The sequence below is a fragment of the Schistocerca serialis genome, chromosome 9 (genome assembly GCF_023864345.2).
Source record: "Schistocerca serialis cubense isolate TAMUIC-IGC-003099 chromosome 9, iqSchSeri2.2, whole genome shotgun sequence".
NCBI lineage: Eukaryota > Metazoa > Arthropoda > Insecta > Orthoptera > Acrididae > Schistocerca > Schistocerca serialis.
In genome coordinates, this window is record NC_064646.1 from 454,678,783 (window position 1) to 454,705,610 (window position 26,828).

A 26,828-nucleotide genomic window follows, 5' to 3' on the forward strand; every position below is an offset into this window, starting at 1 on the left:
CTTGGTGTATGCATTCCCCAGAATGATGTGTGTACAGTATGACAATGCGTGTTTACTGCCTGTGACATAATCCCAGAACAACAAGGGGTGTGCCAAACAATGGGTTATTCCATGAGACCTATGGTGGATGACAGTGCTACAATGGCTGCCAGTAGCGTTGGGCACATGTTGTGATGACTAGTGCATGACCATCGTGATCATTACAGTAGTAGTAGTAAACCATATATCCGAAGAAAGGCATTACGAGCACTGTTTATAGGAAGTTTTGCCTTCCCTTGGTACGTAATACATGCTCTCTGTAAATACAGAAATCTTTCTAACAAACACAGTGTGGTTTGAAATCGTTTGCCAAGACGATTATTTCAGCGAGTGGAGATTTATTTATAGGAAATACTCCAGAAGCAACCAACTACAAATGTGAAAAACGTGTGGTAACAAATTCACTCAGACATGGTGTGTAATACATTCAGATACATGAAGTTTCAGGTCACCCACTTCCTTCTGATTGGACTTTTCAGAAAACATCTAGGAGGCAAAAACTTCACTCCAAGGCAAATATTATGTTTATATACACTCTTCGTCACAAAAAATGAAACTTCAGATTTCAAACATTAGTGAAGGACTCCTCTGCCCAACTAACCTATGCAGCAGGTAGCTTCGAAGCGGCTTGGAGTTTTATATGCTGTTTTGACATTGCCGTTTTATATAGTTTTCTACCCATGTGGTCTACACAAAAAGTGTTGAATTACATTACAAGCATTGACCCACAGACTCACAGTAAGGGAGAAAATGTAAATGGAGGGAGGTTGCCGCTCACCACACATAAAAAAAAAAGCTGGAGTGGGGAGGGGTTACGAAAGAGAGGCAGACAGCCATGCAGAAAGGACTCTCTGAGCAGTGGTCTGTTTTAATTTCAGTGCTTCCTTATCACCCTGTCTTCTTTTTCAGAACAGTGATTATAATAAGGTGGGGCAGTATTAACATTATGTGTTGTCTTACTTCATTCATGTAACGCAATCAAATGTTGTGGACTGACAGCAACACTAGATGCTAGTGCTGTATAAAATTTTTCATTCCACAATAGAAAGAAGAGGGAGCACAAAACGCAATCAGACATTAATGTATAAATGTGAATGTACATGATATTATTTAAACGAATATTTCAGAAAGTACTTCATGAAATAGTGTGTTAGATTTTCTGGGTGTGGTGAAAGTAGACAACTTCTAATTATTCATCCATATCAAGCCTATTAAGAACATTCAAAATAACCAAGTCATCTTATTTTATTTTTAGATTAACAATATATTGAAAAGTACCTACCAGTGAAAATGCAGGAAACAAAAGCCTGTAAGTGGAATAGAATGTGATACTTCTATTTGTTATTAGTTAACAATACACATCACTAACTGTACAATTAGGGTTTAAATTAAAGAGCACAAATAAAAAGCACATACAGATTAGCTGGATGCAGAAACTGAAAGTAGCATTCATTATACATATGTGTCAGTTAACAGTATGTTAAAATACCCAAAAGCATGCTCGTAACACGAAATCAAAGTCTGCTGAAAAAGTATCAGGAAAAAAGATGGTGTAACACTTAATCCTCATAACTAAACTCTGTAAAGAAATGTTATACAAGTGCTGAAATTTACCTGTTGTCATCAAAACTAAGCGTATTATGTAAAGAAATATCCTACAAGTGCTGAAATTTATATGTTACACAGTTTCTCAAAGTTACACACTGTACTAACACAGGCCACTCCACTCTATACCCTATATGACTAGCACTTGTGCCTGTGCTACCGCCTAGCAGTAGCCAACCAGTGATATAGACCACGGATTTTTGATAAAGAACCTTTATGTGCACTGAACGATGGAGATAGAAAACAAATGTTTCCATCCTGGCCAGAAAACTGAATGGAAAGCATAGGGAACATTTAGGTAGTAGAGAAGCTTGAAAACTCAACAAAAATTAGACATTCCTAAACTGAGTCCCAAATATAAAATTTTTTGCTGTGTCTAGAAAAAGTATCAAAACTACACGCAAAGGAAATATTGTGTCACATAATACATCTCTAATTCACATTAAAGCTAAACATTTTGAGCCAGTGCATGCATAGCAGAAGCTTTACTGACTATAATCTGGCCAAAAACAAAACATTTTCAGGCGGAATCTCGGTCTTCTCCATACTGCTGTTTTCCTCAGCTGCGCATCCGGCCATCCTGATTTAGGTTCTCCGTGATTACCCTAGATCACTTCAGGCAAATGCTGGGATGGTTCCTTCGCAAGGGCACGGCCGATTTCCTTCCCCATCCTTCCTTAATCCGAGCTTGTGCTCCGTCTCTAATGACCTCGTTGTCGACGGGACGTTAAACACTAATCTCCTCCTCCTCCTCCTCCTCCTCTTCAGCTGCCTCTGCTGAGGTGTTACTACACTCATTTTCTTCTGTGGGATGCTGATGGCATAGTTGAGGTTTCTTCCTTTTAGGCTTTGTAGCTACTCGAAAAAAATTACTGCTGTGGCCTTGGACTTGTGTTTCATCGTGCCACTGACCCTCACTTTCTCCACCTGGTCATCAGTGAAATAATTCTACAAAAAAGAAGGGAAAGAAAACATTTGTATCATGATATCATAAAAACATGTATAGGCACGACTACACTGAAGAGAGAAAGAAAGAGCAAGACAAAATCTGAAAAGACAGTAAAGATAAACTGATGAACGGCTTGTCAAATAATATGGTATCACTAACTGCATGTCACTCAATGAGGTGTTTGCAGCTCAGAAGAGTCTTTCCACATTCGACACATCGCCCTATTTTTATTCTGTATTTAATAAGGTGTGCTATAAAATATTGCACACAATCAAATATACATGCTATACATGTCAAATGTCACGTCTCACAGTACCATATATAACGCAATTCGTGTTATAAGCTGCTGGAAAACTAAAATCACTTAGAGGAAGCAGCGCAAAATGGCGGCAGAATGAACAACAAATCGTCAAATACATATGGCACAAGTGAATATCGCGGTTGCCTAAAAACTGTACCGAATTCACCACAAAACTCATTCTCGTTTGTACTCGTGTTGAAGCTCGCACATCTAACACCTGTGCAAAAAGGTGTCTGAATTAAGTTCAAACATATATACAGAGAATAACAACGTTTGTAACTCTGATTGTTTCCGTTAGTCTCCAAAACAATAATCAAATCTCGGAAAGCGATATGATGCAAGAGAGAGAGAGAGAGAGAGATACCGGTGGCAGAAAATGGCGTCGCAGCTGATCAGCCAATCACGTGCGATTTCGCCTAAGGCCACTCTCTCCCTGCATACAGGCTCTCTAACCACGCCTGTTGAAATTCAGATGTCTTACATAATTACGTTATACGCACTTCTCGTTCAGTAGTTCTTATGAGCTTGCGGGATTCTGGAATTCATACCATTACAGCGATGTGCTACAAGCTCAGCTGTAACCTGAGGCATAACAGCGATCCTCTCAACAGTAATTGTCATTTAAGTATCTCCATGGGCATATTTCTTCAACAGCTTCAGTATTAACAGACGCAAACAAAGAGCTTGGGCAGATAACAGCTCACACCAGCTGGGTAGAATGTTTCTGGCTGACTAGGAAAGTTCACTACGCGAAGTCAGTGCACCAGAATAGAGCAGCTAGGTGATACAGTTGTAAGTGCGAAGCCACACCATTAACATATTACTAGCAGCCCTCAAACGTAACTGCTTTAGTGGATCGCAAATCCCAGACCTTTGCTGCATAGAGAGTGTAAACAGGAAGTTTATTTTGTTATGATAACTAATTTTGTGGTGTCACCGCCAGACACCACACTTGCTAGGTGGTAGCCTTTAAATCGGCCGCGGTCCGTTAGTATACGTCGGACCTGCGTGTCGCCACTATCAGTGATTGCACACCGAGCGCCGCCACATGGCAGGTCTGGAGAGACTTCCTAGCACTCGCCCCAGTTGTAAAACCGACTTTGCTAGCGATGGTTCACTGACCAAATATGCTCTCATTTGCCGAGACGATAGTTTAGCATAGCCTTCAGCTACGTCATTTGCTACGACCTAGCAAGGCGCCATTATCAGTTGCTATTGATATTGTGTATCATGTACTATCAAGACCGACGTTCACCATTAATGGATTAATGTTAAGTATTCCACCAGCTACGTACGTTTTTCTAAATTCTAATTTCCTTGTCCTGTTCCAGACCTCACGCCAGCCTGCGTGAGCTAAAACGCGTGCCTTTCGGCCTCCTCTAGTAACCCGGTGTTGGCTCTCCTGCCAACCAAAACGAATTTATCGAAGGTTACCTTTGAACAAGGATTCAGATTGTTACGATCTCCAACTACCTTATGAGTGATACTGTGGTTGTCATTTTATTACATCAGCCATTAGAAGCAGTATAACATTTACTGCTAAATGTGTTGTTTATGGGAAAAAAGTTGATTGAAATCTTTATTAAAAAGACACACGCTGATTACGATCTTAACCCCTTAACTTATCGGTACTTTCCTGCCATCTGTACAGTTTTTATGGCAGGTACAGAGTGTTTTGTAGACAAGGATATTCTTAAACCACAGGCTGTAAACAGAGATAAAAACCCCGAATAACTAAAACTCAGTTCATATCATTTTAACTACTGACTCATTCCTGATAAGAAACGGGTTATTGACAGAGGTCGGGAAGTCAGCTGCTTGCAGAGACATTTGAAAAATGCACCCAGTGAAATTTGTGCCCAATATGTCTGTCAACTACTTGCTGACTGTGTCACAACCTACTTGCTACACGAGTCCTACTCCGCCCCCAATCTGCGTCCTCACTGGGGTGCTTTGAGGACCTGTTCGAGACGCGTAGACGCCGCCGTGAAAATGAGCCTCAGCGTAAACAAAATTCTCTTTTATGATGTTTATCTATATGACTACTCTGAACTTCACACTTAAGTGCTCGGCAGAGGGTTCATCGAACCACTTTCATACTATTTCTCTGCCGTTCTGACGTCGAATAGTGTGTGGTGGTGGGGAGGGGAGGGGGGCGGGAGCTAGAGGAACACCAAAGTGTCAGTTCTGGTTTCTATTATACTATTACGATGATAATTTCTCACTATGTGGGTGGACGTCAACTAAATGTTTACGTAACCAGAGAGCAAAGTTGGAGACTAAGTTGGTGGAAGGTCTCGCTGCATCAGGAAACGCCTTTGTTTCAATGACTGCTAGTCCAGTTCATGTATCATATCCCAGGCACTCTGTCCCCTGTTTCACGACGAGACAAAACCAGCTGCCGTTACTTGAACTTTGTTGATGCCCTCCGCCAATCCTATCTGGTAAGGATCCCACAATGCACAGCGAGATTCTTGCAGAGGACGTACATTCTTAGTATAGGTATTCTCTTCAGCGTATTTGTTGCATCTTCTGACTGTCTCGCCATGTAACTGCAGTCTTAGATTAGCCTATCCCATAACGTCATCTACGTGATCGTTCCACTGTAGTTTGTTCGTAACTTTTATTCCTAGATACTTTGTGCAATAGGCAACATGTAGATTTGTCTGATTCATCTTGTAACTGAAATTTAACAGATCCCTTTTAGTACTGATGTGAACGGTCTCACACCTTTTATTTTTTACGGTCATTTGTCACTTTTCACACTGTATTGATATTTTCTCTAAAGAACTTTGCAATTTGTTTTGGTATTCTGACGATTTTACTAAACGAGAAACAAGCTGAGATGACTGCTCAGATTGTCTCCTAAATATTGAATCTGTGCTGAGTTGCTGGTGTGGAGGAATCTCGCAACAAGAAAAACAAATCAGCCTCAATTGGCACAATATGACGTTGTTCAATTCTGTTTGCGTACCATTTATTTAATCAGTTTGTGGAAGACATGGATCCTGCCCTCCCCACTTCTGAATTGGTGGGAAAAAAGGCTGGAGAGATAGGTGCTGACTTAATTTTTGGTGGGAAAAATAGCCCACTCTGTTTGCACCACCCTATCAAATTAATCCTTTCACAATTTGCAAGAGTCAAATAAATCAATTAAAACACTCATGGTCACGCTACAAAGTTTCATCTTCGTAATAAAAAGTATTTTTAATGTTTGAGAGGCACATATACAATATGCGAATCAAGTAATTACATTTCAGCCTAAAATAGAACACAGAGCTAAACATATCCACTGATGTTTGGGAACACAAGGAACACCCTCCATGGACTGCCAGACACTCTTCTCCACCAGAAAGCTTCCACCTTACACTAAACACATGTGGCGAAAAGTACATCTGATGGCAGACTCTCGCGATCATGGAGCGCGCATCGTCCGCCGACTGCAGGAGCGCCAGGAGACGTGGCTGTGCTGGCCGGGGGAAGACTCGAGACCTGCAGGTGTGTTGGCCGTGCCGGCAGCTGCCTCTCTGCCCATCTCCCGGTGTCCACACGCCAACCGTCCACAACAGTCAATGGACTAAGGGACTATCAGTGTAACTGCTCACCTGTCAACCAACCATTTTACATTGGAGGAATAATCGTCCAAATCAAACAACGCCATATTGTACAGATTTAGGATTTTCAACAGAGAAGAAGGTCCATTTTATATGCTCATATTTTTGCGGAACGATTCAAAGAAGAATGAAGTAGATAGTTGCAGTGAACAGAAGTGATATAAATCACGCAGGAGCCCTATGAAACTGTCAAAGTCTTATTATCCATATGAAGTAAGCAACTTTTGTTTCCCAGTAGCATATTAGAGAATTTCCTGCATGCGTGTTATTGTGAGAAGTGAAATTTAGCTTGTAAACTGATTGTGTGCAATTTTTATTCCACACCTTATCACATTGATTCTGATTTCCATGTAACAATCAAGGAATTCACACAACACGAATGTTTGGTTCTGTCGATGCTCAAGCAGCATACCAGTTAGATTGCTATTTTGACACTCAAGAGAGCGCTGCGAGGGACGCCGCTGGACTTGTCCCACAGATGCGGCCAAGAGCCGATTAACTTAAGAACGTCTCTTTGTACCGGCCAGTTGCAAGAGAGTATGCCGCATCTTCAGGTCCGCCACTGACCGCATACGGGCCTGGCTTACTCCTAACACACTGCGAGGCCAGCAGACGTGGCTTGCGTACGGACCTCCAACTGCAATTCCACCCTGACATACACTTCACAGGTTAAAAAATTCACTGTAGTTAAACCGAGACGGGCAGGTTGTGCATCCACCTTCAACTTCTCAAAGGAAATGTAGATTCCTCGCTTTTGAATGTGTTATTTTAGAAGCCACAAGAAAACGGAGCATAGATCCGTTTTCACATCGTTAAATTATCGTTAGTTGTTGTCAAAACCCTGTACAACAACATAGCATAGATTATACATCATCTATGTATTATCATATCAGGTAAAAGAAACTCTTCTTATCAACCTGATGTCTGCTACGTTCTGCATTACAGCTGTGGAATATTACACTTATTTTTTGCTCATGACAAAGTGCTAAGAGCATGCTCCAACTCCGCTCAAGGATGCCTTCTCACTTTTGAACTCTCTTGAGGTATTCAAATGCCTCAGTATCTAGAAAATCTATTACGTTATTGAAATAGCATCACCTATTTTATGTAAATATCTAGTTAATATTGCATATTACTTCATAAATTTGGTAATATAGCAGATCTTATTACGATGCCCGTCTCTCTCTGTGTAGGTGGGAGATGGTTACACCTGACTACAGCTCCAAATCTCTAACCATATCTATGGCACACTTGCCCTCACTTGCACCAGGCCATTGGCTGCAACTAATATCAAATTCCAGAATGAGATTTTCACTCTGCAGCGGAATGTGCGCTGATATGAAACTTCCTGGCAGAGTAAAACTGTGTGCCCGACCGAGACTCGAACTCGGGACCTTTGCCTTTCGTGGGCAAGTGCTCTACCATCTGAGCTACCGAAGCACGACTCACGCCCGGTACTCACAGCTTTACTTCTGCCAGTATCTCGTCTCCTACCTTCCAAACTTTACAGAAGCTCTCCTGCGAAACTTGCAGAACTAGCACTCCTGAAAGAAAGGATATAGCGGAGACATGACTAAGCCACAGCCTGGGGGATGTTTCCAGAGTGAGATTTTCACTCTGCAGCGGAGTGTGCGCTGATATGAAACTTCCTGACAGATTAAAACTGTGTGCCCGACCGAGACTCGAACTCAGGACCTTTGCCTTTCGCGGGCAAGTGCTGTACCATCTGAGCTACCGAAGGTAGGAGACGAGATACTGGCAGAAGTAAAGCTGTGAGTACCGGACGTGAGTCGTGCTTCGGTAGCTTAGATGGTAGAGCACTTGCCCGCGAAAGGCAAAGCTCCCGAGTTCGAGTCTCGGTCGGGCACACAGTTTTAATCTGCCAGGAAGTTTAATGTCAAATTGATTGGATAAATGATTACACAGTACTGCGTAATCACTCACAGCAGCCAGATGCAGTCCTTCATTATACTGTTCGTCTAATGTGCTGTACCACCCCTCCTGAAACTGTACCCAGGTACAGTGTTGTTCTCTAAGCTTATTGCGCTGTACCATCAGCATGTAAGGGCGAAGCTCATAATGGGCAGATTGTGTGTGTGTGTGTGTGTGTGTGTGTGTGTGCGTGTGTGTGTGTGCATGCTCCACCTGTTCAGTATATATTAATGTCTGCGATTTGTCATGTTGGCTTGTTCTGCTCTAAATTTTCTAACCTTCAATTTATTGGTCGAAACAGGAATCCAAATGACAAACACATTCAAATGTGTGTCATGTCTTTCGGAGATACCTATGTGGTCAATTTCTCTACTACATCTATGTCAGGACTGAAAAACCATGTCTTCTAAATACAGGTGACAATGTGATGTCAGCAGGAATATTAGGTATAAAGAGCAAGAAAGCGTCTAAAGAACCATGATCGAACAATATAAGTTATAACGTCTGACATTAAAAAGGGCTGTTTTGATGAAGCAGGTGTCTGGGACATCTAAGTAGTTGCCAGTTCTTACAATTCGTTTCCCTGTATCTTACGTTTATTTTCTTAGAATTTCAAGGATCTAGCCACTTCCTCATCGGAAATCTACCTTCCTCGCAGTGGCTGTGTCGCAGACTCTTCCTGCTCCTTTAGTAACTTGATATAGAGATTCCTCCACTAAAAAGAATATTATTTTATGGTCTAATTTGTAACAATGCAAATGGATTGTAGTGAGATTGATTCTGCTTAAATGTTGCGGTTCATAAGTACATTTCAAAAATCGATATGGGATGTATATGGTGCAAAACAACATCAGTTGTAACCCTTTGTAGGCTAGTGGTTGATATATTGATCACCTTTAATAAGTGTCAAACAGGGAACTTGTTATACTGAAAGCTGGCCCTTAACAACACATTAGGTGTTCCTAAATGGATTACTTGAATCTTAAGGTACCAGCTTTCGTTATGTGAGGTTGTTAGAACGTTCTTATTGAGATGGTAGCCGGCTAGGAGAACACGGTCCACGTGAAATGTGTCTTTGCCGCCATTTTGTGTGCGCGACGTATATTCATTCATGTAAGGATTTGTTGATCAGAAAATTACTTAAAAATAATGTAGCAAATTTATTGGGCTAATAGTTGTGTTTTGCATTATATATATCTTTGTTCATTCTAAATACAAAACTCAAGTAATAACACAAAGAAATCCGAGAGCATGGTAGCGAAATTGGAGGGTTGTTATTTACGTTTTTGTAAACGTACTCTTGTATCATATATGTACGACGGACTACACAATTTTTACGTTATATTTAGGTTTCATGCCAGTAATTCACATTATATACAAACTGGAGTTAGTGTTTGGTTAACGAATTACTAACAAATGAACTTTTGTATAATGTAAAATGACGTATTCTCCGATTTCCTTTGTAACGATGCATAGAATGACAAATAGATATTCATTTCAAGAATTGGAAGAGATGTCAGCACAGGTTCTCCAATGTTTGATAGATGAAATAGACGATGATCAAGCTGTTGATTCTGAGTATGGAGATGATTTAGCTGCCGAAGATATATTCCCAAATACTGACCACATTGTTAACAGTGGAGATAATTCATTCCATGATTCTTGCAGTGATATCACTCCCCCATTATCTCAACAAACATGTGTATCTCTGTAATTGATAAGGACAAAGAGGAAAATGAAGAGTGGGATAAACGTGACAATGCTAAAATAGGCTTAACGTGCAGTACAGGTTTTCAAAAATCTTTACTCATCCACCCCTTCACAATTCAGTACATTTTTCGAGGGTTTTCAAATAAACATCGATGTCAATTTACAACTCCTATAGCTATCTTCTCACTGTTTATTTTTCCGGCATCATATTAGAACATATTGTCAGAGAATGTAATATTGTTGTTAGTCAGAAAGGTACTGATCTAAATTTGACCACAACTGAGTTGAAAGCATTCTTTGGTGTATGTCTTATAATGAGCCATTGATTTCCAGACATAAAACATTATTGGTCATGTGATTCTAATTAATCTGTAAACACTGCAGCTTCACTTATGTATGTCAGAAGGTTTTTTTAAGATATTAAAGGTTTTGCACGTAAATGATTCACTAAATAGACCAAAACATGGAGAATATGTGTATGATAAATTGCATAAGCAACACCTTCTTCTTTCCCATCTAAAACAATTCTTTAAAAAGAGAAAGACCATGCCAATCTCCCAATATTGATAAAAGCATGCTGGCTTTCAAAAGTAGGACTTTCCTAAATCTGTACAAGCCAATAAAGCCAACGAAACGAGGATTCAAAATTTGGGTTACATTGTGTAGCATTACAGGGTAGTGTTAAATTTTCAGGTTATGTAGGCATTTCTCACTTAAGGAAGGAGGGCCCCTAGGAGAGAAAGTTGTTTTGTCCTTGTAAAAAACTCCTCCCGAACAGGCATTGAAGGCCCAGAGAAACCGACCGGCCGCCGTGTCATCCTCAGCCCATAGGCGTCACTGGATGCATATATGGAAGAGCATGTGGTCAGCACACCGCTCTCCCGGCCGTGTGTCAGTTTCCGAGACCGGAGCCGTTGCTTCTCAATCAAGTAGCTCCTCAGTTAGCCTCACAAGGGCTGAGTGCACCCCGCTTGCCAACACCGATCGGCTGACGAGATGGTGATCCCATTCAAGTGCTAGCGCAGCCCGACAGCGCTTAACTTCGGTGATCTAACGGGAACGGTGTTACCTCTGCGGTAAGGTCGTTGACTTCCTGTAAAAACCATTCCAGTTTTTGTTTACTGCATATTTTGACAGATATATACAAATTTTCCATTTCTTTCAAAATTATTAACTAGAGAAGCATTTGGTTGTGGAAAAATGCTCCAAAATAGAAGATATTTTCCTAAAATGTTACCGAAGGCAGACATGCAGATGAAATTAGGACAGGATGACTGTACTATGGAACGTGATATTTCCATATCAAAATGGAGAGAGAGATACAAAATCAGTTTTGATGGCTAGTATAATTGAAATACCATGCCACACCAAAAATTAGTAAGTATCTTGGCGAATGGAATAACTGGAGATTTTACTACCAAGAAGAAATATGGAACACAGACATCCCCAAAGTTTTTATCACAAATGCAAAGTATATGGAAAAAATGTCCGAAACATTTAACCACAGATAGTGACAAATGAAGGGGTACATTTTTCATGCGGGGTTATGAGCAAAGGGTGTGCTCATTGTAGTACAAAACAGCCTTCTTTTCTTCACCCATTTCATTCTAAATAAAATGTATGGCACTGCAGTTTGTAATATTTCATTGTGTTTAGGTCTGTTATCTTGTTTGAATATTGTAATCTGCTCCATTTTTGTAATTCAGTAATTAATTAATTTATTGTATCGTCTTTGCATTCGAAATGCCACGGTTTTCTTTTTTTTTTTTTTTTTGCACATGTATTTCTGACATAAGAAAGTGGTCTTTTAAATGACCACCATCCACAGTAGTCGAAACCTCACGCAATATGGACAATGGTCTGTAATTCAGGCACCTATTTTTGTGTGCTTTAAATTCCAAATTTATTGCAGGCAATACCTGTTAGAGTACATATACCATCTAACTTTGAACTTTTGTTGATCTTAAAGTAACTGAGTGATCGAAATTTCAAACAGTACATCTCCATCTCAGTCCACCCAATATCTGAAGGAATACGATTCCACAATTCTACTCTCGCTCCACTGTAGCACATACCACATCTGCAGCCGGCCGTGGTGGTCTAGCGGTTCTAGGCGCTCAGTCCGGAACCGCGCGACTGCTACGGTCGCAGGTTCGAATCCTGCCTCGGGCATGGATGTGTGTGATGTCCTTAGGTTAGTTAGGTTTAAGTAGTTCTAAGTTCTAGGGGACTGATGACCACAGATGTTAAGTCCCATAGTGCTCAGAGCCATTTGAACCATTTGAATCACATCTGCAGACCATGTGTGTTCACAGCATTTTGTTGTTTTAGAAATACTTCCTGTGATGACTACCAAGCAGTTAATTTTAGCGTATCAATACCAAGCACAATACGTCTTGGTGCATAACACTGCTGCTGCCGAAGACATGAATCCTGGCACAGAACATGACCTACTTACCCGTCAACTGAGCCTCGATGTATATGAAACTTGGACGCACAATTTTCCCCACTCTATGTGAAAGAGCCCAACCATTATACCTCACTGCATATCACGATTTCCTCTATATTTTTGAGGTAACGTCAGCTGCTATACCGACATAACACGCATAGAAACGTTTATGGTTAAATAATGTGTATTGATGAACAGCAACATTGATTCGACAGGTCAACACAACAAAGTCGCTATATACCGGTGTCTGTTCATGTTACCCGACTGATCCGCGAAGCAGAGGCGTCATGTGGACGTCGCTAGCATCGCAATGGTGCATTGATACAAGAGCGGAAGAATATCTCTAGGACAGATGACGTATTTCTCCCAGAAATTTAGGGATGGACGAGGGTATATATGAAAGTACATAGGCAAATTTTTAGTCAATTTGCGCGTGAGATTGGGACAGAGGGGTAATCGACAATACTGGTTCTATGAACTCTCGACCACGCACTCTACAGCCCCTTGCAGTTTATTTCTTTTAGATGGGGATGTTCGTAGGTGATGGAGATGTCTGCAAGCTGGACGACCTGTTGTGCAGATGGCAGCTGACCTGAACGTAACAAAAATCTCTTGCACATTAATAGGACTAGAAATCCCGTACCGTGTCATCGGAATCGTTAACTGCCGTAAAAATATGCCTAGCGGTAAGCATCTGGAGAGCTGAAATAGAATGCACATGTCAGGTTCGGATTCACTTGCTGGAATCTTGAGGGAAGAAAAGCAAACGCTAAGAACTGGCAAGTTGGTATGATAAAGCGGAAGAATATGTCAAGCTCAAATTCACCTGCATGGATTTTTAAGGGGTGTGTCGTCGATACACTAAGATGTGAATTTTTAGAAGCCGAGTTACAGCAAATACCGTCGGTTTGTCACCTAGAGACTGTTGTGCTACTGTTCCGATTTAGGTGTAAGAGGTACAAACATGGCAGCTGTTGCTAGAAAAAAACCAATGACGATTTGATCTGGTTTGTAACTGTTTGTTAATTGGCTCTGGATGTACGATAGTTGGATACGCATGTAAGTACTTGATTTGCTTCTGAATAAATAACCATCACTTTGCACATGTGCACTACCCAGTGGTAGAATACAGCATCATGGTCGATCCGCTGTTGAGCAATAAGTAGGAGTAGAAACTGAGTAATGCTGTGTTTAAGACACGAATATCCCCTAATCTTGCAGTAGCTCTGAATTGTGCGTGCAGTTATGAGGTTTCTGCACCGATGTAAATGATTTAGTGGATAGTGCATTGCAAGCTCTGTGACCGTTAGATTCGCATTACGGATGTATGCTCCATTTAAAAAAAAAGCCTCTAACACACAACCACGGTGCGACTGCAATGAAAGAATTAAGGGCTGATACGAAGATTTTTATTGAGAGACAACCAGCAGTAGAATTTCCGTCTTTCGTTTTCTCGATAAATAAGGGACAACAATATCTATATGCATACTTCGCAAGTCATCTATGGTGCCTGGCGGAAGGTACCCTGTACATTGCTTGTCTTTCCTTCCCTGTTCTAATTGTAGATACAGTGAGATGGAAGAAAAGAGTGAATATATACCTCCATATGAATGCAAATTTCTCGTATCCAATCTTTGTGGTCTTTATGCGAATTCAATGTTGGCAGAAGTTGAATACTTCTGCAGTCAGCTTCATATGTCGGTACTCTAAATTTTCTCAATAGTGTTTATCGCCTTATCTCCAGGGATTCCCATTTGAGTTCTCAAAGCACCCATCCACTTGTTTGGGAGCAACCAATAGGAACACTTCAAGAGGGCTGTACTCTGACAGAAACCCCAGTCTGCAAGCTCATCCATGTTTGGGATGGGGCGGTGGTCAGGCAGGTATTTTGGTATTGCTCACTGGGTCAGTCCTCCCGGCATTTCTCGAAAACACGCCTAAGAACGTTTCGGTTTGCAGGTGAGAGGAGGGAAACCATATTTATCAACATCTTGGCATTTACCCCAGTGACATTTAGGGGCCCAGTAGTTCCGCGAAGGATAGGACAACTATTCTGAGTCGGAAATCATTAACAGCTGTCCAGCACAACGAGCAGAGCGGTACAGGCCCCACGTGTGGGCAGAGGTTTGTAATGTCGTGTCAGCGGTGGCAGATATTCACAGGTGAGCCGGTATCAGCGGCCGGGATGTGGCGGAGGTGTCATGGGGATGGGGCAGAAATGAAATACCTCCCTGCCCCTATAGAGCCCTAGGAATCAGCAGCATTAGTTTGGGAGCAATATACCGGAATTCTAAGTGACTTTCCTCCACTAGTACGACAAGGTAACCAAAAGGCAGTACGTAATTAGCGATGCATATCTTCAACTATTTGACGTCGGATACTACCCATTTTGGTATCGGAAGAAGTGACGACCTAGCTTTAGGAAGCATCCAGTGACGTCGTACAAGCGTCTGCAACGGTTACGTGGCGAGTCTACCCGACTGAAGGAAAAAATTTACTCACCATTTATAGGGACTCACATAATCAATTTCATTAATTATTCAGACAGTTAGATACCAGAGGCGTGCCTCAAGGTGGGTGGAATCGAGGGCGAGACTATCACAGATGTGATACGCTAGATGGAACTGTCAGGAGTTGTCTCGCTGCAGCGAAATCTTTTACGAAATCTCTCATCTCCACTGGGAAAAATGGCCATCGTAATAAAATCAGCTTTATTACCAGATTTGTAACATGACATTTGGTGTTAACCTGATCTTTACATCTCTTCTGTGATGGTATTTTGTTACCTTAAGAGACTCCATAGGTAATGAAGCATTTAAATGCATTAAGTGTGTTCCAAAGTGAGGGGATATCTTGTGACACAGGTAGAGTATGCTCTTACCACCTTGTCGTGAGCCAAAAGGAGTTCAATATTCTACTCCTGTGATGATGGACGTAGCGAATATTAAGCTAATACGAATAGTTTTTTTAACTGACGAGAGAAAACATGGAGGTGGTATAGCTTATACCATTTTGTTGTACTGGGTTATGACAAGACGTAAAAATACCTGAGCGACATGGAAATGCGAGTATGGTCCGATTTTTTGAAAATAAAGTGTACAGCACGGACGAATCTACAGTTTGGATGAGATATTTGAAGCATATGGACGACAGCATCCCAATCCAGGATTGACTCAAGTGGATTTGCATCATATATATATATATATATATATATATATATATATATATATATATATATACACTCCTGGAAATTGAAATAAGAACACCGTGAATTCATTGTCCCAGGAAGGGGAAACTTTATTGACACATTCCTGGGGTCAGATACATCACATGATCACACTGACAGAACCACAGGCACATAGACACAGGCAACAGAGCATGCACAATGTCGGCACTAGTACAGTGTATATCCACCTTTCGCAGCAATGCAGGCTGCTATTCTCCCATGGAGACGATCGTAGAGATGCTGGATGTAGTCCTGTGGAACGGCTTGCCATGCCATTTCCACCTGGCGCCTCAGTTGGACCAGCGTTCCTGCTGGACGTGCAGACCGCGTGAGACGACGCTTTATCCAGTCCCAAACATGCTCAATGGGGGACAGATCCGGAGATCTTGCTGGCCAGGGTAGTTGACTTACACCTTCTAGAGCACGTTGGGTGGCACGGGATACATGCGGACGTGCATTGTCCTGTTGGAACAGCAAGTTCCCTTGCCGGTCTAGGAATGGTAGAACGATGGGTTCGATGACGGTTTGGATGTACCGTGCACTATTCAGTGTCCCCTCGACGATCACCAGTGGTGTACGGCCAGTGTAGGAGATCGCTCCCCACACCATGATGCCAGGTGTTGGCCCTGTGTGCCTCGGTCGTATGCAGTCCTGATTGTGGCGCTCACCTGCACGGCGCCAAACACGCATACGACCATCATTGGCACCAAGGCAGAAGCGACTCCCATCGCTGAAGACGACACGTCTCCATTCGTCCCTCCATTCACGCCTGTCGCGACACCACTGGAGGCGGGCTGCACGATGTTGGGGCGTGAGCGGAAGACGGCCTAACGGTGTGCGGGACCGTAGCCCAGCTTCATGGAGACGGTTGCGAATGGTCCTCGCCGATACCCCAGGAGCAACAGTGTCCCTAATTTGCTGGGAAGTGGCGGTGCGGTCCCCTACGGCACTGCGTAGGATCCTACGGTCTTGGCGTGCATCTGTGCGTCGCTGCGGTCCGGTCCCAGGTCGACGGGCACGTGCACCTTCCGCCGACCACTGGCGACAACATCGATGTACTGTGGAGACCTCACGCCCCACGTGTTGAGCAATTCGGCGGTACGTCCACCCGGCCTCCCACATGCCCACTATACGCCCTCGCTCAAAGTCCGTCAACTGCACATACGGTTCACGTCCACGCTGTCGCGGCATGCTACCAGTGTTAAAGACTGTGATGGAGCTCCGTATGCCACGGCAAACTGGCTGGCACTGACGGCGGCGGTGCACAAATGCTGCGCAGCTAGCGCCATTCGACGGCCAACACCGCGGTTCCTGGTGTGTCCGCTGTGCCGTGCGTGTGATCATTGCTTGTACAGCCCTCTCGCAGTGTCCGGAGCAAGTATGGTGGGTCTGACACACCGGTGTCAATGTGTTCTTTTTTCCATTTCCAGGAGTGTATATATATATATATATGTATATATAGAGGAACTGGCTTTGAATCATGACTCTGATGACTCTAGGAATGTACTAAAATCACCACTGCATTCTTTCTATAGGGATCATGAATACACAGTTAGATTAGTCAGTGTCTGTAGAGATATTTAAACATTCTTCTTGCACACTTCATGTGAATGGAACTGGAAGAAGCCCTAATAACAGAGACCATCGGATGTACGCTCTGTCATGCACTTCACAGTGATTTGCTGGATTAAGTTGGTGATTTTACTGTAATGTTACCAATCTTGTTTCGTAGCATTAAAAACATTACATGCAATTTACATCCGATTGAACATTTGGAGAGAAAAGAAACAGCAACTTATATTCCTGACATATTGAGGAACAGACTGTTGGAATCACATATTTATACCATCCCACAGGTCTCACACAGCTGGTAACGGGATTGGAAGTTTCCATCAGACGCCGACAGCAGTCGTGTGGGGCCTGAAAGACCGGATGGTACACGCCTGCTGAGCCATACCTCCATAACGCACTTTTTGTAATGAGTCTATATGCGTTTGGAGATATAGAATGTATCATCTCTTTGAAGTATTCACATGTTCACCAATCATTTCTGCTCCTGTCCAGGTTTCCTATGATGACAGTTGCGACCACACTCTGTAGTCCAACTCTCCGCACCATTTTGTAAAAATTCGTAAAAGTTACTAAATTCAGCTACAATCAGTTTGAGATCATTTGATTATCTGTCTATGAATGTGGCAAATATTGAACTCATACAAAAACTGAAACTTATCTTCTGCCTCCTAGAGGAGTTGCAATTCTACTGTGACTAATAGTTAGGGTCAAGGCAGAAGAGGAAGCTTCAGTGGACAAAAGGCGTTATCTGTTCATCAAGTCCGTGACTACTACCCATACCAGCTGTTGATACTCGCCTTAATTTGAGACCGAAAGCACAATATTGTGCGGGCGTTAAGAAGTCATTATAGTTCTTAGTGCATCCGCCCCAGTCGGTTTGCCAGCTTCTCTTCTGACCAGTGACTGCTGCAAAAGGACTCTGATGTGCAGGCGATATGCTCTAGACACTTGTCGCGTAGACTAAACAGCAACTTTAGCTAACTCAGTACCTCATCAACGGCAATAGCGTGTAATATCGGTTGGCATTATCATGTTGCGCTCTAGCAGTGAGACGATACACTCAGCAGCGTGATAGTAAATCATCGCACTCATCCATTGAATGTCCCCTCTTGGGCTACCTCATGGGTTCATCTCTATCAGCAACATGTTAGGCGCCTCACACTAATTCCACTCTGTCCTGCATTTTAAACTCCGGCTGTCGTTTAAATTAATTTAAGAAGCATTGATGGTGGTTCCTGAATTCATTAATTATTATCTCTGTAAATCAATAATTTATCTGGTCAGTAAAGTCGTTCTCGACTGTACATCTGTTAATTCTAAAAGACTGAATCTTACTGCTTAACTGTAGTTAGAGCTGCATCCCCTATACAACTCCCTCAGTCTCTTAGTTAATTGGGGTCACAGAGAGGGGGAATGGCTCAGAATTCAGCACTACAAGGAACATTACAGTTTTCTTCAATTTCTATAGAGTGATGAAGAAGGTGCGAGTACATCTAATCTGGTTGAGCAAAAAAAAACAAATATAATTTATTTTTTATGAATTCTGGTTTTCACATTCATGTAATTTAGATTTTCTGTTTATGAACTGGTAACCAAATGTATAATGTGTTTTCTGGCGTGGTGACACAAGCGCTGCATCATTTGAGGGATACAGAGGCCAGCGAGTGTGCCGGGACTTACCCCAGTCCACTGCTGCCAGCGCCACGTCATCATAACGCGCCTGTTCGTAACATGCGATTATTGCGCCATAATTTAAGAAAGAACTTAAACATTAAAGTTGCTTTCCCATACTTTGTCAACATATGCTTCTGTTAAATTACTGAAAACACAGTTAACCTCAACGTAAAGGGATCTGAAACACATTGCCCTCGAAAAAACTACTTTTGGAGGATAATAGTTCAAAGAGTTGCATACACATGCTGTTAGATAGCCCTCAATAGAGGAAATCTCGTGAGTGAATGTAATGGAGAGAGATCCCACCGTGATTTCAACAGTACTAAGGCACAGGTAGTTCGAAAGGAAATGAAATTTACGCTGTTCCTGTTTGTACCCATTGTATTAATTTATTTCTTGTATGGAGTAACAGTTTCTTGTTTAATGTTGGTATCAGTGCTACATGAAATAAATTATACTACGTGATGCACAAAGTTGCCAAGAGCGCCTACTGCAATATAAATTTCTCATTGTCTGTGACGTAAGAAAGGAGTGTATTACCCGGATTTCCAGCGTGGAACATAGCGCTACGAGCTGCAGTAAGTTAATTATAGATGAAGCTATTTGTTAGTCAAAAACTGAGACAAGTGATAGTATAACAGTTACGCATTCGTGTGAATATCATTTTGCAAGTTTTGTTGCGTAGTACAGGGGGAGTTGACACTCTAAAGCTGGAAACAGTAAACGTGATGGTGTGATACTCGTAGAAACGTAGTTTCAGCAAAAGAGCCACTAGTTAAACTTTCAGGAGGATGTTGCAAATTTAATGATGATTGTTAAACGGTTTCGCGATAAAAGTATGGAAATTATGCTTCTCTGTGTAAGGATGGTAAAGGAGTACATGGGATGGCTGACAGAAAATAATGTTTCACATTTAGCCGGGAGAATTTTCAAGATGTGTTAGGGAACACCAGCGAGTTCATTTCTGATGTTTGTAATCTTTCTCTGCAGTTGCGCATAATGAAACAACTGTACAGGTTACGATAGCAAATGGTTAGGGAAGTGGATGCAGGAATTCCAATTGCTGAGTTGGTAAAAATCCCTTTAGCCCCCTTTCTCATATCACATTCCATCCGAAGAAGAGGAACATCTGGTGAGAATGTTGCCTTCCAAAATCGTCCATAATTCATCTACCATCGACTTCCTTGATTGCAGAATTGTGGAAAAATTATGCCATCCGACCAAAGACCTTGCAAAAATTAAAGAATATTTCTAGAAGCTGTATCGCTACAAGAACAGAACAAACAACTAAAAAGGATGCGAATAATACTAAAAATAAATAAAACGGCCATTTGCGAGTAGCTCTCACACGCTGCGTGTTCCGTGCTAAATTACCTACGTATAAAGACAGTTTGTCCACTCGAGGAATAGAGAATATCGACAATTTTTGGCTGTTATCGACACCGTCGGTTCCAGGGATTCCAAGGTTTTTAAGATTGTTTTTAATGTGAAGTCAGACGGCAAATGAAAAAGAATTATTTTTTTGATGTAATTTAAATACAAATTAACAACATTCTGATTTTTTCGTTTAATTGAACAGAAAACCGTTTCTTCTAGTTAAATTTCACGATTCTACGTAGTGGGGAATTACCCCATAAGTTTGAATGATTGATTTAACATGTGTCGAAGTATGTAACATAAATGACCGCACCTTCTTATTGCATTGACCAAGTAGCTTAAAATGTTTGCACTGCAAAATGACCATAGACCTCAGTACGTGACACAAATTTAAACCTGATACTTCAAACCGTTCCTCACAAAAGTAGGATCTGACCGATGGACGGACAGTTAACAAATAACTTTTTTTCCTGTGATGAGTTACAAATAAACAGTTTCCGAGTTGTTTCTACGGTTATAGGGTGAGGCCCTGCTTCTTCGAGAAAAGCATGATTATTGGTCAACAAGAAGTACCATGAAGGCTGTGATGCGTTAGTTTGCGAGTATTAAAATATATCGCAGAAGCGTCCGTGTTTCTCGATGGCATTGACTTTAGTTGCTTGACGGTTTTACATCCCCAAAGGAACGTAGATCTTAATATGTGAGATCGATTTCAACATCATACCTCTGCACGTTCCAGAGAAAAAGGGTTTTGAACAGTCAGACAGACAGACAGGAAGGCAGCACACGGACAACAGAGTGATGGTATGAGGGTTCCGTTTTTACCGTCAGAAATAGGGAACACTAAAAGCAACCATGATTAATCGATGCTCCTGTTCGTCCTTATCACGAGCTTACTTGGAGGTCAGTGATGATTAGACCTACGTTTGTGTGACTCTCGTTGACGAAAAGCATTTCTTCAATACATTCAAAATAGTAAAAAGCTTGATTCTTATGGTTGAGGCATAGATACCCATATATTTCACGAGATACAACGTTCGGAAAACAATAACTGAATTTCGGAAACAAGACTTTACCGTCGAGTTTTCATTTTAAGGCTCGCAGGATGTTTGATTAGCCAGCAGAACACTGGTTTTCTTATCGTTATTTGTTTTACACTAATGGCCTCAGGAAATTGTGTGTTTCAGTTCATGATTCAATCATCACAATAGCTATTTCTCTTCAGATAAATGTCGTAGAATATTTTTACGGAACACCGCAAATTTTCAAAAAGAAGTGTAACCTGACAACCTAAAAGCGTTTCGAAAATGGTAGCAAATTTGTACAGGAGCGAAAATCGATTGTGGAAGAGGAAATCGGGCAGTTAGAACCGGATTTCCAGAATCACATTGATGTATTTACACAGTCAACCAGAAGCGGTATCGGAAAGCTGGTGTACGAAATCCGGTTTTGAATGCCTCACGGCAACGTTGTGCCTGATACACTCAGCTGACTAACACACAAGCAACAGCAAGTTCAGTGTCGGTGACCAGACTCCTGCTGGGACGACCGACAATCCTCACCTCAACTGAGGACCGCTGACGTCACTAGACCCACCAACTGGCTGCCGCATCGTGAGCGTGTGGAGGGGGAGAGAGGACAGCAGGTGGCGTGCTGCTCCCCCAGCTGCGCTGGTCCTCCCTTCCACAGACAGGCGGCGACCGTCGTTGGCCGCTGCCCTGAAACATTGAGAGAACACCATCACCAGGTGTCCTTTCCCCGCCGTGACGACTTGGGAATGCCAGTCCATACAGACAGCTGCTTTGACTAACTTTGTTTCAGATGATGACGAAAAACGATATAACTCTTTTAATTAACTCTTTAATAACTCTATAATTAACTAAGTGGAGTTATTTCTTATATTGCCACTGATCAGTTGCAACTAAGAGAGACCCACTGGTGAGAGGTAACTTTCCCAATGACACACCTACTCACTTTCTTAAACTAAACAGAGAAAGTGCTGCAGAAGCGTACGAAAATAATTAAAGCAAATACCTGTGATCGCCAAAAACTAGTATGTCTTATTCCACTTCATTGTATTTAGATGGAAAATTTGTAGTTTCTGAGTCTTTCGTCCCGGACAGCGAGAGACCAGGCTACCGTACTCTGTGGGTAGTAGAACTACATTAGTAATAGCAGCGGCTACTGCGTGACATAATGTGCCTAGTGACTAGAGAACATGTAATTTCAGAGTAGCTTGTGAGTTGGATATGTATTCTGTATGCTGAAACGAGTCTGTATATATCTGACTCGTTGAGTACTTAATTATTGTCTTCCCTGTGTAATATCCGCTGAGAACAGGCCATGTGCAATACAAAAATATTAACAACTATAGAAGCTCTACAGGTGTTAGGTCCTGGCAATGAAAAGTCAAAGGGTACCCAATGGTCTAGCCAGGTGCCAGCATATTGACCAACTATACTGATAACACCATAACCTATCATCATGGTGCATTCAGCACACATATCGACAATTATAGTAAAGCCAGCACTTCCTGGATAGTGAGAGAGAGAGAGAGAGAGAGAGTAGGACGAGAGGGGTAAAGAGAGAGTGTCACATCATGAAAAACCAATGGCAGGCCCCAGACGTAAAGTTTCACCACACAGGGAGAGACACCTCTCCCTCCATCCATCCAGTCAGAAACATACTGAAGAGCAGTGCACAGTTGGAGTCGATAAGGTGGTGTGAGGCCTTCGGCGCCATTTCATGTCATGTCAGGGACAGGAAAGTCTAACAAACCTCGGAAGCAGGGCGATGCGAGCAGTGAGTCGGGGAAGTCAGAGAGACAGAGAGAAGCATGGGAGCAGCCAGGCAGAGCTAGGCAGAAGTAGCTGCAGTAGCATCAGCGCTGTTAATGAAATCATAAGAGAAGGGCCGAGGAAGTCTGTGTGTCTTGTAGTGGGTGTGGGCTCAGTTAATGCGACTGCCTCATCTCAGCCAGACAGAATAGTGCTAGCCAGTAACTCTCTCTGTACCAAGACTTGGAAAATTTGTGGGTATAGCTCCTCCAAAACAAGTAGAGCAAGAATATAAACCGTTTTCTGAATGAATTTAGAAGTCGCAAACACTTGTAATTGACAAAGAATCCTGTCGGAGGAACATACGCAACTGAGCATTATAGCAGAGTTGGAAAATACCTCTATAGTTGTAAGGTTCTTCCAATTTCAAATGAAAGTAGCTTTAAAACTGAAGCTGTATTTTCAACCAGTGCTACTTCGAGTTGTTATTTCAAGTCAGTTTCCAGCGCTTACCTTTTGGAATTAGAGATTTACCATTTTAGCGAGATCAAGAATCCCTCCCACATTGGCAAACTCACACTTGGGACGCGACACCTGTTCTAAAATATATCTTAAAGCAGGCCGAAGGAAGAAGGAGTGCAGCGTCGGCTGATGTCTTGCAGTAAAAGGCGGTCATTTATGCAGATGATGACGATGTAATTTTCCATTGCTTGCAGAAACTGATAACTGTCACACCACCCTACAAAAATTGTATAATATGTTGTGATTCAACCCATCACATCTAACTCCCTCAGTCTTGCAGTCCCCTATGGGGGACGTAGCACATAGCATTATTTGAATTTTTTTCCCTGAGCTCGTATGACGTTGGCAACACTGAAAATAGTTTTTAAAGGAATTTCAGGCGTGGCAGAACCTCATGCAAGGGCAGTTGATCATCACTGTGCTGAATCACATTGTTGCAGGCAGAATAGAAAATGGCTGACTGAAGAAAGTGTGTTTTCAGAGGAGAGGCTCTTTGTAAGTTTTTTTTTCTACTTTATTGTGTTTTAATCAATACAATTTATAAGGGATTATGTAAGTGGATGGTCAGAGAATAATTATTTAAAATTGCAATTTTAATAATTTTACAATTGTTTTGGAAAATGTATTGAAATTGGAGTGTGCCCTGTAGGGAACATCAGGACTTAGTGCAAAGTATAACATGATTTGCAACAAAATATATTTCATCTTTTTTTACAAAAATAATATTTCAATTGTTCATCTTACATTCTGTGGTAAATATCAGATTAATATTAATTAAGTTTCAAGGAACTGTAATCTACAGGTGAACAATTTTACAATTTTTAGGTCTAATTTCGAATTCTTTTTTCTGATTAAAAGGCATTTGAAGATTTTTTAAATGAATTATTTGATGGATCTCTCTAATGATGTTGATGATGCTGATGATGAAGGTGATATCTGTAGAGTTCTAGATAACCATGTTAGTGATGAACAAGAATTAGATATAGCTAATAAAGATGAAGATGAATCTAAAGACAAAACGATAACAGGTCTGAAAGAATTTGCTCTACTCAATCTACCACCGACAGAACATTTTGGAAGAAGACTTTGGACTTTTTCCGCTTACCTCCAGCAACTGAACATGAGAACCAAGTGGCTGTCGGTGTGAACTTACCACCTCATGACTATGTGAGTAAATATCTGTTGGCAAATATTTTTAGCACCCTTACCAAATGTACAAACGGAAGGTATCTTAAAAATACTGCGAGAGAGCTGAAATGTACTGCAGATGAAATGAAAAGGTTTATCTCTGCAACAGTGGTTTTGTCATACTTGTGCTATCCCAGGATTATGATGTATTTGTACAAAAAGACTAGGGTGATAGGTATTGCTAAAAAAATTAGCTGTGACAGATATTTTACAATTACAAAACATCTGAAACTTGTTGATGATGATGAAGTGCCCCCGAAGTAAAACCAAAAATTCTGTTTTGGAAAATGTAACCTATTCTTGAAAATGAACAGAATGGTTGCAGGTTGGACCCCAGGCCTACTAACGTTTCTATTGATTAACAGATCATTTCATTTTGGGGTCACAGTCCAACAAGACAAGTCATAAAATCGAAACCTAACCCTTGTGAAGTAAAGAATTTTGCACTGGCTGCAACTGATGGGCTCCCTTTAGATTTCTTCTTTTTTTCAAAGGAAAGATGGTCCTATAGTGATTGATGCTCAATATGAAAATCTGGATGTAGGTGGAAAAGCTGTTATAAATCTGACAGCCACTATTCCTCCGGGAGCGACCATGTACATGAACTGTTATTTCACATCGGAATTGCTTTTCAGACAAATTGCACAGTGCAGTTGAGTGTCAAGCTACTGGAACATTACAGAACTCCAGAATTCCAAAAGCTTCCACCTATCATTGAACAACGATATGAAGAAAAATGGTAGGAGATCCACTGACCAGATAGCGAGAAATAATGGCCAAGTTATCTCCATGTCCAGTAGAGAAGGAGTAAATCCAGTTGATGAATGTCGCCACTGGTGCAGGAAAGAAAAAAGTTACATTCAAGTGAACCAACCCACAATTGTAAGTACCAACAATTTAAACATGGGAGGCATTGACTTTCTCGACAGGCTCGTCAGCTTTTATATAATAAGTGTCAGAACTAAGAAATGGACTGTAAGAGTGATTATGCAATTCATTGATCTCACTATATGTGCTTCATGGCTAGAATACAGACGTGATCAAGCTGTCTTGGGTACATTGGAGAATGAAGTTCTAGACCCCTCAGGTCAGAGAAAAGTATGCAGGATATCCGTAATGGAAAGAAAAGTTAGATTGGATGAGATATTTTTTTTTAGCACACATGTTACAGCCAGATGCCGGCCTGTTGCCAGTAAGTTACGCTGCCCAGCGGTTGCGAAGTAGAGTGGACGCCACAGGGCCGTCAAATGGCTGAAAAGAGTAAACACAGCGGTTTGCATGGGGCAAGTTACAGCCAGAAGGGACCCACTGGGGGTGTTATGAGTACGTCACTCGGAGCAGCGAAGTAGCAAAACAGAGGCGCACAGCTGCGTATAAGCAGGTGCTGGTTTGCTGGCAAGGGAGATTCAAGTGTTGCAATTCTCCTGGAAGGCAGGGCATGTCACAGCACCGGCTATATCCAGCAGCAGATGGAGCGCCAGCGTTCCAGTTCACAGTAGGTCGCTGGTTCGACCCTATGTGGCCAACGCAGGATCCGTAGCCAGCCAGCGGTGACCCACTCCACAGCTCGCTACCGTTGGCAATCTTCTGGGCTCCCAACACACGCCAGAGGCATCTCAATGTGAGGGTCACAGATTTGGATGTCGGATCACAGGGGCTTGTTCTCGCCACGATCTTAACCACGACGGCAAAGAAGCACACAGCGGGCCACACTGCGGCTCCCAGCGAGAGGCGCTGAGGCAACGGGAACAAAGGCCCTGAGTCGGCTGCCAGCGCATCCTGACGTCATCAAAACAACACAGCTGTACACGGCCGGCACACTGCAGTACGTTGCATGGCATGCTGAGGTAGCCCTTCGACGCCAAGCTGTTTTGCAAACAGTGAAGTTGCGTC